The 9,799-nt window shown below is 36.2% G+C and overlaps 1 long non-coding RNA gene across 1 annotated transcript; it reads right to left on the bottom strand.

Moving 5' to 3' along the window:
* Window positions 1–4,631: 4,631 nt before the first annotated feature.
* Window positions 4,632–8,443, bottom strand: LOC311288035. Its single transcript, XR_014626863.1, has 4 exons — window positions 8,378–8,443; window positions 7,941–8,034; window positions 7,414–7,456; window positions 4,632–5,559 (listed from the first exon to the last, which is right to left on the bottom strand). It is a non-coding gene; the product is annotated as an uncharacterized lncRNA (long non-coding RNA).
* Window positions 8,444–9,799: the final 1,356 nt, after the last annotated feature.

Here is a 9,799-nt window from a genome sequence, read left to right as displayed (position 1 = left end):
TTCAAAATGTATTACAATATATTTTACAGTGTTTCACATATATGTGAATATATTACCTTTCTGTATGGGAAAACATTGGGATTTTACTAAAAAATATTTGAAAAGGATTTTAAATGTGGCTCAAGATCGGCCATACATATATGGCCCACATATCTATATTTGACATCTGGGCCAAATACTCCATTTGACATCTGGCCCATGTCTTAGGTGCCGTCTTAAATCCAGTGCCATCTCTGCCAAACCCGGGCCATGTTTGGCCCACATGCTGTATGCCAGTGCCGGATGAATGCCAGCTGTGCCAGACACCAGCCAAATCTGGGCCAAATTTGTTTGCTGACTGGGTCCATTGTGGATGTATTAAAGACAGTTTTGAGTTTGCTCCTACGCTTCATTGACACAGCCACCCGTGACAGTGTGCTTGAGTATGACTTTAAAGCCTTTTTCCTCAGGGTATTATGTTGTGTTGCTCTCAAAATATATAATTTTGGATTTACTTAAAGAAGCATGTCAAGTGGTTCCATGTAAGTTATAGACGCTGTAGTGATGGTAGCGTCAGGGTTAGTGTTGGGATTAAGATTAGGTCAATACAGCGCTTTCTACGGTCACATAATTCAGTTTAACACTGGCACTTCTAGTCTGGAGTCTACTTTCTGTCTCCCTCAGGTTAAAAAGTAGGGTATAATACAGACTTTGTTGTTAAATAATCTTTGAGAGATCTGTATTAACACTAGCAGCTGTTCTCTTTCAAAAGGGAACTCGCACTGTATTGAATGACGCTTTGGGGAACGCCTCAGGCGTGACAGGTGTATGATGGTAGGTTATAGAGTTAATTCATTCGTGTACGACGTTAGTTTAACTGTTTTGGTTGAATGATTGCATCATCTATAAGTATGTAAATGCAAACAAGTGGAAAAAGATGTTGTACAATGAGATATGTTGTATATTTTTATAGTTAAACACGTTTATGTGTTTAAGCGTGCTTATGTGCACTTGTGTTGTCATGTGTTGGATTAACACTAATCACAGACATTTTGTGCAGCCGATAGTAAATGTCGGTGTAGAAATTGTTGAGATTAAGAAATGTTTAATGTGACTGCATTGTTTTGTGCAAATAGTTTTTTTGAATGCTGATTCTGTTTTCTGAAAAGTGATCCACCTTTGAGCGGCGGGCCAGACCCTGATCTACAATTCAGAAGAATCTTTGTGATTCAACCTAGGCCTTATTTAACCTCTGTTGGGTAAAATACACTGAATAATTATTCTGTTGTCCCGTTACAAGTGCACCCCATAGGAAACCCTATAAAACAATGCAGTCATGGACATTTTAATGTAAATGTTTCTTAATTCTCAAAGCTGTTGATATCAGACTAATAAGCATGTTTCATCACAGCTGTTTAATGTCCACCAGATGAAGCTCGAGAGCAGGAGAGACGAACTCCACAGCTAACAGAACGCTTCCCAAACATTGTTCTGCTTATGGGAAACAATTTTAAGGTTATAAACATCCCCACATGGATGGATATCAGAGTATGTTGCCATTAGTCAAGATAGTCGTCGCATGATTCCTAGATTTCGGTCTGCGGTGACCTCGGAGGTCAGAGAAAGGCGTCTTCGGGTCTGTTGTTGAGTGCCGAAGTGTCCCATAGCTCCTATACAAGACCTGCACAGAACATCCAACGCACACACAAAAGCACTAGGGAATCACAGTTTCCTCAAGGTTGAAGAGAGCCTGAGCAAACTATCATCATCAAGTCTCTAAATCAGGTGAAGTCACATATAGTAGGACCCCTATAACCTTAACTCATCAGCTATATAGGGTCTCCTCTCAAACCCCTCTCCGTATCTATATTCTCACTCAAGAGAGCCTTTGTTTCACTCTGAACTTCACACCGTTCAACTCGCTCTTTTATGCAGATTTAATGACCTGAGATGTTTTTGCTATGCCATACATGCAGTGGCCACTGGTCAGTGTGAGTTAAGGTAATATTAATAATAAAATAACATGATACTGTAATGCAAAAACTTTAAAGGGATGAAGATATTTATTATGGGCTGTAGAGTAGTTGTGTGCTTTCTGCTTACTTCCATCCCAGGATTTCCACTTGATATCTGACATGATTTGTTTGAAAGTGTTGCTTCTGTGGGCTTAAAAAAAACTTAATTTCATCATCAACTGAAACGTTGCACATGTGTCAAATAACTCTCATTATTAGTAGAGTATTAGTAGACTGTCTGTTTAAAGGGATACTTCAACTCTGGAAATATGAATGTGTATTTAAAATGGGTCATTTATGTAGAAGAAATGTGAAATTATTTTGAATTTGGAGCTTTCTAGACTGAGAAAATCCAGAAAATGTATTTTTAGCTTATGTGGATGAAAGACAACAACTCCCAGAATGCACTTGCTAGAAGGCCACTCCCAAGCCACGCCTACCGGTAAGAGCGCGCAGTTAAACAACAAGAGTAGGCTACTAGTGAGTCATCGTGACGAGTGTGCCCGGGATTTCGAGATCGCCCAAAATTTCCGGGATTTGGCTTTTGCGTTCCACAGTTGCCATTATGTTTACTGTGGCGAGCAGGACGAGGCTGACGGAGGAGCGGGAATTTTCTTAGCAATGTTAAAAAGCACATCAACCGATCACTTGTTTAGCGGCCATGTAAACACTACATTCAGATTCACCAATCGGAATGAATTCAGTTAGATTGAATCAAAAGGTGTGCATGTAAACAATGAATGGCGACTGTAGAAAGCAAAAGCCGAATCCCAGACATTTTGGACGATCTCGACGGCCGGACATGTCCGGGAAAAAGAGGATGGTAACCCCTACTATTCAGCTTTCTCCACAGAACAAGAGCCTGTTAGCTTAGCTTCCAAATAAAGATGGCTGACACTATGTGTACATTCTGTGAGTGAGATCCCACCCTCTATGGGCGGGTTGAAAACATGTGGGCTGATAACTCTTTATTTTGATGCCCCTCAACAGACATTCACTGACTATAAGTAACTTTGCAACGACATGTCAACTTATTCTACTAACCCTAACCCTACCAGTTTACTAATACTCTACTAATTCTCTACTAATACTCTACTAATACTCTACTAATAATCTACTAGTACTCTACTAATACTCCAATACTCTACTAATACTCCACTAATCCTCTAATACTTTAATACTCTATTAAAGGTGCTGTATGTAGGATCCAGCGGCCTCTAGCGGTGATGTTTCAGATTGCAACAACAGCGCTCGTGCTCGTGAAAAGCAATAAAGTTACAACTGTAGTCTTTCACATCAGATAACGTTAGCAAATGGTCGGCGTTAGCTGGCGAACTAATGATGTCTAACTTGAGCCAACTAAAGCACAAAAATCACAATATATTTTACATGCTTTGAAGTATTGTTAGCTTACCTGTCCAAAAGGATGAAAGCCAACTCAGGGTCTGTTTTTATACCTAAAACAAAGCGGAGGTCTCTCCATAATTCAAACACTCTGCCAATGTTGATCCGTGTTTTCGTCCTGAGTCGATCCGATTGACGTTTGGCCTGACGAGCTTCAGCAGATACATTTTTTTTTTTTTTTTTGGAGTTTGTGTTGGAGTCTGTGTTGTGCTGGAGGCAGGTCGTTTTTTGGTGTTATCAGACTCCATGTCGTTAGCTGCAGTGCCGTCGCAATAGACTGTATATATAAAACGGAGAGGCTCGGGAGCGCGCATGCACGTCACATCCGGTGGATTTCGCAGAAAATCCGACCCGGAGACTTCACATAAAAATAGGAATACTGGCCTTCAGAGGTAATAGCAAAACGCGAAAAGTGGATCATTGTAATGTGTGATTACAACCCCTTCACAGACGGGCAATAAAAAAAGGATTCATTTTATAAAAAAAGTTACATACAGCACCTTTAATGTTCCACTAATACTCCTCTAATACTCTACTAATACTCCACTAATCCTCTAATACTTTAATACTCTATTAATGTTCCACTAATACTCCTCTAATACTCTACTAATACTCTACTAATACTCCACTAATCCTCTAATACTTTAATACTCTATTAATGTTCCACTAATACTCCTCTAATACTCTACTAATACTCTACTAATACTCTGAGAGCTACTGTAGTAGACATATATTGTACATTTATCATGTTTCTGATATTCTGAATTGTATTGACCTTGTTAAAATAATCACCATTTTATAGATTCATCCGAGTCCCTGTGATTGAAATAAAATATTTTAATTTAGTTAACTTAGTTTTCTACCCAGTTATCTGCATTAGTGTGTTTTCTAGTTATATTTAATATAAATGTATCTTAAAGCTGTTGATATCAGACTAATAAGCATGTTTCATCACAGCTGTTTAATGTCCACCAGATGAAGCTGGAGAGCAGGAGAGACGAACTCCACAGCTAACAGAACGCTTCCCAAACATTGTTCTGCTTATGGGAACATTACAATGTCCAGTTTTCTTAATGTTAGTGGAACGCTTTTTTAAGGTTAGAATGATGTTCCTGAAACATTCTTTAAACTATATTTTTTTATTAACAACTCAACATCTTACAGGGTAAATTCCTCTTCAAAAACGTTACTGATTAATATACTAATATATTCAATAATCATGGAGAATTTTATAATGACATTATATGCATTTTGGTTTTAATCTGTTTGATTTGGTGAAGGTCTAATACAAGTCAGTTATTAAAGAATAAATGAAAAAACCAAAAGCATTTTCAGTAAACCAACCCTTACACCAAGAACAGTTACAAGATTTAATATATTGTAAACAAAAATGTGTTAATTTTAACTTCATTTATTTCAAATACCTTCCCAGGCTTACTTATAAAAGATCACACAGTTTGGTGAATATGTTGGTGAGATCAGATGTACATTTATTTGTTAATGGATATTTTGGTCTTCTACATCTACATCAACTGGGGAAGCATGATTATAGTTTTTATTTTACATTACATTACATTACAGTAACATATACAACAAAAAGGGCAATTAAAATGAATGCCTGAATAATTTCACAAGAAATAAACAGAATCTAAACTCCAGAGCAAGTGGTTCATTTACAAAGACAAATAGAGTTTCTCCAAGGTCATACAGAGCCAGAAAAATGACAATCAAACAGTTGCTCATCAAAAAATTAAATGAAATCTTTCAAAAACCCAAATTCACTGATTTCAAAGACTGAAAACTTTCTGCATGATTTTATTAGTTGGCACTTTAAATTTAGTTCAGACTGTTCTTAAATTGAGCAGCTGTGATTCTCATCGTCTGAATACATTTACAAGTTGCATCTGTTGTTGCACATGGGCTAGCAATCTTTACTAATAGATCATCCTTAGCTGTGTTTAGTTTCCCATGCAGTTCGATAGTTTTGTCAATTCTCTTATTTTTTGCAGAATCGCTCTGAGAATTCTTTATTTCGTTAATCTTTGTGTCGATTGGTTTCATGAAATCATCTGTGATCTTCTTATTTTGCCATCTGCTGTTATTCTCATTCAGCTCATCTAATTTAGCAATGTCAGTTTTAGACTTCAGTTCCTGCAATTCCCTGAAATATCAAAACATTTTTCATAAGCATACAGCACTGGATATTTGTTTCGTCTGTTTTATGGTTTAACAGCCAAATGGCACATATTATATTAAGCATTACACATTGTAATTGTCATGCTGTACTTTTGCACTATAGCAAACTAACAACACTATAAAACTCCACAATAAAGGCTCCTTTGTTAACATTAGTTAATTCATTGGCTAATAGAGGCTGTGTTCTAGTTTGTATGTCCTTCTCTTGATAACTTCTCTCCGTCTCAGATGTACATCATTGCTAACGTTACACCAGTGTCCTTTACTGGCAGAACCTGCGCTAGTTCAACTCACTGAACTACAATCATGTGTTTTATGCATCGTTCATGCTTGGGGTGTTGAATAAAATATTTTTTAAATGCACTGATAAAAATGATGATAATAATAGCATGATCTATGGAAAAAGAGTCGGCTTGAAGTATCTACAAGTATTATATTATTATTATCTCATAAGTTAAGTCATATATGAAGAGTTCAAATGCAAAAGCCTCTAAGTGCCATCTGAAATTTTCTTCTAGAATGATCATATTTATCAAGCTTGTATATTTACAGTAAGTTCAGTAATTTCACTTACATGACTATTAATAGGTAATTTTGATTGCCATTTAAGTGAAATTACTGAACTTAAATATACGAGCTTGATAAAAATAGAGGCTTTTGCATCTGAACTCTTCATATAGAGTTGTGTGTGTGTAAATGACATGTGATTTGCTGTGACGTCACAATCATGTTCTGTTGTGGTTTAAGGAGCTGCTGAATACAGTATAAGTTACACTGTCCATATAAACTTCCACTTGACGAGGAACTATTCATTTTAAAAATGTTGTAGTTAAAGCTGCAGTCTGTAGTTTTTCCTCTTTGTCGCCATCTCTGTTTGAAATCTGCAATTGCAGTTATTCGCGGAATAATCAACTTTACGTGGGTTGTGTCTCGGCACAATCTCCAATGTTTTGTGGAGAATGTATAGCTGTCAGTCGCCGCCGGTGTGGATACTGTCATTCCAAATCACAGATTCTACTTTTTGAAAGTATGACCAACATAAGAGTTTTCACCGGAAAATGTCGTCTGAACAAGTAAATAACATCCACTTTTGTTATGACCAACTATGGGAAAAAGTAGTAAATTGCGCTGATTAAATCTAGCGATCATCTATCATATCACGTCAAACCGTGCAAATTATACTTTGTTCTCGAATTGTTAATTTTAACATCATCAGCATTGCGTGACATTTAATGCCCTCCCGATATTTATCCTTGTGTTCACATGATCTGGTTGCAGTCTCTTTTTTTCTGTAGCCACTCCGAAGTCTTTCGCGTTTTACAGCGGGTGAATCTCTAGTTGTCACTGGTGATTGTCGTTTGAACTTTTCTGGATCCGCCATCAAATTGCTAAGTTTAATTATATCAAGTGCTGTGAGTAAAGGCTATAAATCTCCAGCATCCTCACACTCATAGCCGACTAGCCGAGACTCTTCTGTATGTGTACAGATGTGATGTAATGACGCAGACATGCTCGAATTTCCCACTGAATTAAAAACATTATTACAAGCTTACCATTTTGAATCGAGCTACGGCAAGCAGAGAGTTTTGCACACTGGCTGGTGATGTACTTGCTCAAAAAATTATTTTGGATAATTTTGAACCCAAAAAATTACGGACTGCAGCTTTAACTAAGAGCTGTAATAATAATGTTAACTAATGTAATTAATTAATGTTAACAAATGAAACCTTGTTGTAAATGATGTACTCATATTTATAATAATCAGTTGATTATAAAGTTAATAAAGATAAAGTCAAAGCTTTGAACAATAAATACTTACTTTTCTGAAGACCACCATGATCCCATGTCTGTTGCTGTAACCGCTGCAAACAGAAGTAAAGTGATAACTTTAACTCAATGTATGTCATAGTCTGATTTATAGTGAAGATACTACAAGTATGTAATGATTTTGTGTATTTATTGAAGTTGAATGTCACATTCTTTGTTCTGTATTCCTGCAAGGATCTATGCATAAAATATTTTCACTGCTTGTACACTTGTGTCGATGACAACGCTATCTCACGACCAATTCGTACGAGTGTGTACGAGGCGGCTAATTCATACGATTGGACAACTCGTAACATATGTATGATTTAGCAAAAATCTTACAAATTCGTACGAGTGAGGTTGTATGAATTCGTACAATTATCCACCTCGTAAAAAATTCATACGATCAGGTCAACGACGTGACAATAAAGTAAAGGAAAACTCATCAATGTTAGAAAATTAAAGATTTTAATGTAATTAATCCATGATGCCAAGATAAAAGCCATAACTCATAAACTGCTAAATGAAATGGAGACTCACGCTGGACTGAAGGATGATGTCAAACACTGTGATCAGAGACACTGCTTGATAAGGTCACCAGTCTGTGTGTGTGTGTTCAGATCTGTCAAACACACTGAGAAAAACATCTACAATTCAAAAGTTATCAATCCTTATTTCACCTGTTGATTTAAAACCACACACTGACTGTACAGTTTCAAAATCATTAATCAGTTTTTGAAAAGATCAAATTAGTTTATCTTTTTTATTTAAAATGTTTATTTTGAACTAATCAATTAACTAAATGAAATCATGCACAAAATTTAGTCATATTTAGTCAGTTTTATTGAAGTCGCATAATTTCTAAAAACAACACTAGTGAAATAAATAAACAACTAAAAAATATATATCCATCTGTGTGTAATAGGAATATAATCATAATTTGCTATAAATAAAGAAGTATGAATATTCTTGCCCACCTGGAGTGAGTGAAGAGCGTCTGAAGAGGGATTCGCTCTGACTGAAATACTGCTCATATTTATATGCTTATGCTCCATTTATATTCCCAAGAGTTTCGTTTCAGTATGAGTTTACAAGGAACAAAAGACTTTCACATCTCTATAATGTTACTATTGCGAAACTATCAGGTTAATCTTGTGTTTACTTGTCTGGGTGATTTTCTGGAAACAGGATTTTTTTTTTCTCTTTCACAGTATGCCAAGTTTTCCCAGAAAAACTGCTTTTCCAGCAAACTCCTTCAGTGTGTCCTGAAATATCCTGGTAGTTTCTCTTATTGTATTGATGAATATCAGTGTGTCTGATCTGATCTGGTTTCGTTGTTGTTGCAGATCATTTTTCTTCAGTTGATCATTTTATTTATAATTTGGGTAACTTATTGTGATTTTAATGCAAAGCATTATAATATATTATAAACACTCAAGAAGCTGCATTCATTGCAGGCACATGGTCTAAATCTAAATGTTACGGGAAAAACATTGGAAAAACATGGACCAGACTTAGCATATCAAGCTGGCTAGTGATGGGACAAAAAAATATATATATTGAATAAATTAAATTATGTCAAGTAACCATATAGAATCCCTCGGAGAAGTAAATAACTTAATTTGATGAAGTTGTTATGGGAACAAATTTAGTTTGTGTTACTTTATTGATTCACATGGAACTGACGGATGATTAAATCATGTAAATCCAACACACCTTTTTTCAGTGAGTATCAGTGAGTAATGAACTTTTCAGATCCACAACTAAACATACGAAACTGTCAACTGATAAACAAAGGAAGACAGATATCGAGCACAATTTGGCGTTTGTGAAACCCGTTGAGAACTTCATCGAACCAAAGCGCACATGCATGTGTGTGTCATAGTTAGACATCTGTAACAGTGCATGAAGAAGGAGAAACTCAAAAGAGTTTTTGAAAGTAGATTTAAACAAGGAAACACATAGAAGATAACTTTAACATAAACGGTAAACCCTCACAGTCATGGCATTCACTGTAAAGAAAATCCCCTGCTCTCAGATGATGACCTAAAGTTGCCCTCTGTCCTTTAAGACTTCCAGGTTTCAAATCCTCTTGCACTTCTTTTAAAATGGGCATTCACTGACATCCAACTTTGTTTCGATCCGCACTTCACACCGTTCAACTCGCTCTTTTGTGCAGATTTAATGACCTGAGATGTTTTTGCTATGACAGACATGCAGTGGCCACTGGTCAGTGTGAGTTAAGGTAATATTAATAATAATAATAATAGTAACACTGTTTAGTGCAACAACTTGAAAGGGATGAAGATATTTATTATGGGGTGTAGAGTAGTTGTGTGCTTTCTGCTTACTTCCATCCCAGGATTTCCACTTGATATCTGACATGATTTGTTTGAAAG

This window comes from Rutilus rutilus (assembly GCF_951802725.1).
Source record: "Rutilus rutilus genome assembly, chromosome: 3".
In the NCBI taxonomy this organism is placed as follows: domain Eukaryota; kingdom Metazoa; phylum Chordata; class Actinopteri; order Cypriniformes; family Leuciscidae; genus Rutilus; species Rutilus rutilus.
Note: the sequence above shows the minus strand (reverse complement) of the source record. Positions and strands in the feature narration are given on the sequence as shown.